Source organism: Pezoporus flaviventris, unplaced genomic scaffold, assembly GCF_033815535.1.
Source record: "Pezoporus flaviventris isolate CSIRO_AGI_PZ_B2104156 unplaced genomic scaffold, CSIRO_AGI_Pfla_v1 ptg000045l, whole genome shotgun sequence".
In the NCBI taxonomy this organism is placed as follows: Eukaryota; Metazoa; Chordata; class Aves; order Psittaciformes; family Psittacidae; genus Pezoporus; species Pezoporus flaviventris.
Genome location: NW_026892593.1, coordinates 21,747,501 through 21,754,060, shown reverse-complemented (window position 1 = coordinate 21,754,060; position 6,560 = coordinate 21,747,501). Strand labels below are relative to the sequence as shown.

Genomic DNA, 6,560 nt, shown 5'->3' with positions numbered 1-6,560 from the left:
TGGGCAGCACTGACCCACACCAGTTTTAATTCAATATCTCATGGATATATTCCCAAGGGGTATCCCAAGTGGGAATCAGTTGGTCTCTATGCATTTACAACTGATAGACCTGAAGAGAAAATTCCATCATTCCCTTCTCATGAGGTACAGAGGGTATTTCTTCTCTGATTTTTAGATCAGCTTTTTGTTCTGGTGTTAAAAGGTTTTTGCTGAGGGCCAGCTATGTCTGGATAGTGGTAAGTTACACTTTCTGTGTTTGCTTTTAAAGGGCTGACTTCTTTTTGTAATGGAATCTGTTTGCTGTTCCTGTCTGCTGAAGCAGAGTGTTTATGACAAGCTACCAACTCAAGTTCATTGGATATAGGGAACATGTTAGACTGGGTGTAGGCACTTGATGTTCTAGCCTCTGAGTTTCCCCTCAGGCATTTGTAGTAGAATACAGACAGTTGTAGTTAGACAAGAAGGTGTTCGAGTCGTAAAGAAATGCCTCATGGCTTAGGAAAGCCTCCTTCTCATATGTTCAGTATTCAGAATTCTTATGATGTTCCAAGACAGATACGTTGGGTTTCAGCTTTGGTTTTGCTGGGGATTTTTTTTTGCTGTTTTGTGGTGCGTTTTTTTCCATCAATACATGCATGAAATGAGGTGTGTCTGCCATACCAGTAGAGTTTTAGCTGTATCTTTCAGCATGGTATCCATTTAAAAATTCTTTTTTTTAATTTCTATTCCTGACTTAATCTTTGAAGAATGAAAATTAGTTATTTCTGTTACTCCCTTTCTTCTAATGTTCAGTGTTTCTGCTCTCCCCTCAGCACCTGTGGAGCTCAGGGAACACAACCTTCAGCTGTTTTTCACAGCTTTGGTCTTTTTACTGGTGTTCTTAACTATCTCATCTCTTAAGGAAGGAGGTAAGAAATCACACTACACCTGTTTAACCTTTTCTTTCTAAAACCCACAAATGTCTACTTCTCTTTATGACTTCTTCCTTTTTCTACACCCCGGGCATCCTTCTACCCTCCCAGGTGTGGAAGGACTGGGTGTACCTTCGCTTTCAAAAGCATGTTTGGTCCGCTTTTCTCGAAGAAGTAAAAAGCTGGCTGATGTTGGGAAAAGGGTGAGCTCAAAGAGAGGTCTTTAACACGCATGCTGCTGCCCCTTCTTGTTGCAGGTTTTCTCACTGTCTGAAAGCTTGTCTCATTTGTTGTATCTTCACTTCAAACTGGAAGTAGTTTGAGGAAAGAGAGTACAATTTTTTTATGTGTGTGTTCAGAAGAATCCTGGTTTAGCTGATTGTAGCACCACAATAATAGGGAAAATAACTTAGAAGGTAATAGAGTAAATAAACTGAAAATATCTCTTATTTGTGATTTCAAAAATGAAATTATTGTATGGCCAATGGATGCATAAGTGTTTCTGTTTTTTAGTTTTCTTGCTGTTAATCAGATGCTGTTCTTTATTTTGTAGCTCTAAAAGGAGAGTCTAGAGCAGTACTGTATTTCTGTCAGAATAAGATTGTTTTAATCTGTGTCAATAAAAACTTGTTTGGTTACATGCAGGCAAATGCATATGACAGACCAATCTACTGTGCTTGCCAACCTCAGCCAGGATCCTGTACAGGATGCCGCAGCAAAAAGAGTAAAGCTACAGTAGCAGAATGTCTTGTGATAGACTGCATGTACCACATGTTGGCTTCTAAATTCGTATAAATAGAGATTGTCTGAAGACAAAGGCATTTCAGATTTTGATAAATGACCAATGTAAATGCATTAAATATTTCCTTTTCTGTGTAAATATCTGGTTTTGTACTGAGTCCTTGTAAGCTTAACAAAGTCATGGATTGTTGACTTTCACAGCTTAATTCTGTGTTGAATAATAAAAGCATTTCCTCTTTCTTACGTATTATGCAAAAGTGTAAACAGAAGTGCTTGAAAGTCTTTGCTTTTCTGTAATTTCCAATATATGTTTTTTTAAATTGTTCTCTAAATTCTATTGTTGCATTGTATCTGAGGCTGAAACAAGTATTTGATGAGAAATTGTTACATTTCTGTACAATATAGTGAAATATTTTAATTGCTAGTTTCTATCTCATATCTTAGACTTACGCCTTGTGTTATCCCCTCCTGTTTCATTGTGCCGTCTACAATTAGACCCACAGCTGGTTCTTTCCCTCAATGGTTGTACTAATTTATAACCCATTAGAGCGTATGAATAGATCATATTGTTCCTTTCATACTGGCACAAGGAAGTGTAAATTAAGTTTTTGTATGCCAGCAAGGGAGAAGTCTACCCAAGGATAGAGTTAGCTTCCTATTTTTAATTTCTCCAATAAATGCAGTTGGAAATAAAAGTGTTGTATCAATTTCTTAAAGAATAAAATTAATGTTTGATTTATAAAATTATTTTTGTGTATACCTCTACTTAAAAAATATTGTGAATATTGGCTGCTTTGAGAGGTAATTATATTTGGGTAATGTTTGTCCACTTAAAGCTGACATGAAGCAGCGTAATAGTCCTTGTTGTAGCTATCTGATGATACAACCCCCTGGGTAGGAAAACAAAAATGAATTTTAAAAGAGCCTCTGCAGATTTTAGAGTCTAATATAAAAATACTTTCTCCCATAAACTCCTACAACTGTTTGAATCTGTCATATCAATGCTCAATGCTGTTAATCTTTTTTCCTTATTTTCTATCAAAACCCATTGTTACCAGCTCTCTCCAGCCTCCTACCAAAGAAATTATCCACTCTCCCATTCTGCTGTGGTAAGAAACTGAGACACCTGGCAAGTCTGTTTGTTGGTTTGGTTTGGTGTTTTGTTTTTAGGGGTTTTTGTCTGGTTGGTTTGTTTTTTTTTCTTTCAAAGTGTACTTTTCCTTTCAGGAGAAAAACCCGGCATTCCTCATTTGAAAGATAGAGTTCAAATAGAAGATTGGAACTTGGGTTCCACTGACCAGCTCATGACTGTGGGTACTTCACTCTTCAAGCAGAACAGCTTTAGGAGGGCAAACTCAGAAGACTCATCTCAGAATAATCACCCAGCTAGGTCTCTTACAGTGTGGGAGGCTGTAGTTCAAGTCAATAGTCAGAACTTCAGTGGAGCATGAATTTCATCACCTTTTTAAGTCTTTGCAAAGCTCCTTAATTGTTGGTTGACCAGCTTCTTATTCCTTTTCAGATCAGCTGTTATATCCTCAGTATGTGAAACTTGTTTCTTTAGTAAATAACTGAGTGAAAAGTCAAGGGTCTCAGTTGCTTTATATGCCGTTAACATCCCTTGCCCCCTATTTTTCCTGGTGTTAGCCAGTATTTTAAAACAAGCCTTAATTTTCTTAGAACACTGGGAAGTGTTTCTTGGCCTGTACCATCGGTAGGTTTACTTGCAACAGTGGCAGGCTGGGTGTGATGATCAAGCTTCATGTTCCAGTGGTTTAGCAACTTTTATTAACAAATGTAATCAGAATTCTTAAATCTGAGGGGTTCCTTCTTAAGTGGAGGAATGTTTTTTATAACCAGTTCTGCGGGCAGCTTTTTAAAGGCTGATAACTTCTTTGTTACTGACAGCACTGTGCTGTGATTGGCTAGAGCGATTCTTTCCTTCCTGTAATGTAAACTTTTTTCTAGCAGAAAAGTCACAAAGTCTTTTGTAAAGGAAAAAAGGGCATTAGGCTGCCATAGCAATGGAATGTGGATTTCTCTTACTGTTAATTCTGTGAATTGCAGCTTTAAGTAAGTTTACACAAATTCAAAGGTCTTGCTTTTAGCCTCAGAAGATCTTAACTATTTAAAATACCCCTGCACCTGTTTGGTTTAGCACAAGTAGCTGCAAGTTCGTATGGGGAGAAACACTTTCACCTAATATAAATTTTCCATTGTGCCCAATGTAAGAGGTTTTTCATTAAACTCAGTAACTCATCATATTTTGCTGTCAGCTGATATTTAGGAAAAAAAGACATCACTTTTCATTTTGGCTGGGAGAAAAACCTGTGTGAAAATGTCAGTCAGCAAGCCCAGGCCTTCTTTTGTACTTGAAAACATTATAGGGTTTCTGAAGCCTGGCTAAACACAGGGCTTTAACCTACTACCCTGAATGTCACCATGTCCTCTGGAAGTGGGATGAATGTGGGCTGAGAATGCTGAGAAAACTCCATGGAGAAGGCGGATTTTATGCTGCCTGAACCTTTGTCTTCATGTGCAGCACTGTCTGCCCCTTTACTCCCACAGTTTGCTCAGTGTCCTTGAGTATTGTTAGGGGGTGGTCATCCCTCTCTATTTTCTCATTTTATTTAACGTTTTTTAATGTTTAATCTGAAGATTGAGGCAACTTCCTTACTGAAGAGGCAGTCACAGAAGCAATTTTGGGCTATTTCAAGACTAGAAAAAAAGACCAAGTTTTATAGTTCTTTTGTAACTTGAGTAAAGGTGGTGTTTGCTTCAATTTTTTTCTATTAAGATTAGAAAATATTTGGATACATGTGGAATTATTTCAGGGGAGAATAGCCTAAAATACACCATACTAAGCACACTTTTAAAAAGCAGTAGGCTAAGGTTTCATTGCAGTGCATAGAGTCACAGGGCAGAGTTAATGCCGCATGATCTTTGCAGTAAGATTCCAGTAAAGAAGATATCAGTCTCAGTTCTTTGTCAGGAACTCGAGCTCTTTCTCTTTTCAATGGTTGTAAATAAGTAAGCACTTTTTGTTATGCTCTAGGTGATTCAATAATCTCTGTTGCTCAACTGCTCAAGACTGCCGGCATGTGCCTTTTATTGAGTCATAGAAGGTATCAGTCTTGGATGTTTGCCCCCTTAACCTTAATAATATCATTGTTCTAGGATTATTACATGACAGTAGGAAGAGGAAGAAGTTAAAGCTATCTTTGGAAACATAAACCTTGCAAGCTTGTCAGACTTGGATTCTCAGGCTCTTAACTCCTCTCATGTTTATTCTAGACTGAAAGCAAACAAACCCTGAAGTCTTCAGAAAACTTTCTCTTCAGCTCATTTTCTCCTACAGCTTCCGAAGAACCAAATATGTCCTACCAAGTGTAAAGTGCAAGAGTGTGCGCCTACATCCAATAACTGTTCTGTTATATTGCTGCATCATCTTGATTCAAAGTTATTTTTTTTTATTAGCTGCAGTATTTTTCAACAGTGTCTACTTTTTTTTTTTTTTAATAGTTTGAATGTGCTTTGGTTTGGTTTGGCCTTTTTTGTTTTAAGGCAGATGCCCTATCTGTCAGGAAAGTTCTCATTTCTGATTAAGCTGTGTCCAAACTGATGAAACCCTACGCACATCTTGGTATTATGAGGGTTACTACAAGCAGGACTTTCACCATTTTAACAAATCTTTTAGAACTCATGCTTAAAAATGAGTAGTATGGCTTTTTTATGTGATCAGGGCCACAGTCTAAACTTCTTCTTCTCAGATTCTAGTTCCTTGAGAACTTTATTCTATGAAAGCTTAGACAGCAAGACCTCAGTGAGTACTTTGATAGTAAGGCAGATCAAGATGACACTTCAGCAGATGTAAAAGTTGTTACTGGTTTTGACGCACTGAGTTCATCCATCAGTGCAAATAGAAATGGGTTGTCACAGAATCCTGTGCTTCTGAATGGAGTGACACATTTTCATTTCCCTTATTGTGCATCAACAATTTCAAAAAGCTTAAAAATTCCTTCCAGTTTAAAAAGGTGTTCTTGCAGTTGTTACTGATTTCATAAACCACATGGCAGCATATGAACATGTCTGACTTTTGTCTGATAGTTCCTTCTAGTGTGATAATTCTTGTTGAAAATTATATACAACTTGAAGTGCTTTGAAGAAGTTGGTCTGGAGAGTCTGTAGAATCAACCTCTGCAAATTCAGTATGAGTTGCACTAAACACCAACACACAGCCCTTCTGTTCTTACATCAGGCCTGTGATGCATTCATTGCTGTTTTCCCTTTCATGATCTCCATGTAAGTGCTTATCAAAATGTGGTCTTCTGCCCATTTTGCCTGTCCAGAATGAAAGGCCTGGTATTTTAACAGTACTTCACCTCCTAGCTCTGTATCTTGTATCACAGAAATACACGCCTGGTAGAAGATTTGCTTAGTTTCCCTGGATTATCAAACTGCTTTCAGGACTTATTAAGACCATGTGTTGAATTGACATAGTCAAATACTGATGATGTAGCATGGGAAAGCATACAAGGCTCTGCTTGACAAATGTCTCTGCTGCCCATGGATTTAAGAATGTTAACCTGCAAATACTGAAAGCATTGGCTGAAGCAATTCTGGCCATATTAAGACAATGCATTGTGATACAGATTTTGCTTATGGAAGCAACTGATCCCGTGGCTGTCAGGCTGGCATCTTCTGCATCTGAAAATAAAATATTCTGTCCATCCATATTCTAAAAGCATTGTGAATGCCATCTCAAAATCTGTTTGCCTGGTAAATATCTGTGAATAGTTTACTTTTTTAAAATGAATGCTGCTGTAGCTTTTTTCTTGGTTATGATTCAGTTTTCATTATAGTTTGTGGGAATAGAGAAGCTCTTTGGAATTCGTAGTAGTACCAGTG

General features: G+C 37.6%; 1 long non-coding RNA gene across 1 annotated transcript in view; it reads left to right on the top strand.

Annotated features, from left to right (window-relative positions):
* Positions 1-620: 620 nt before the first annotated feature.
* The window catches only part of LOC133276373 (uncharacterized), a 6,166-nt gene continuing 226 nt past the window's right edge, over positions 621-6,560 (top strand). The window contains exons 1-2 of the long non-coding RNA XR_009745852.1: positions 621-908; positions 6,515-6,560. The exon at positions 6,515-6,560 is cut by the window's right edge and continues 226 nt beyond it. This is a non-coding gene — a long non-coding RNA (uncharacterized LOC133276373). The remainder of the gene's footprint in view (positions 909-6,514) is intronic.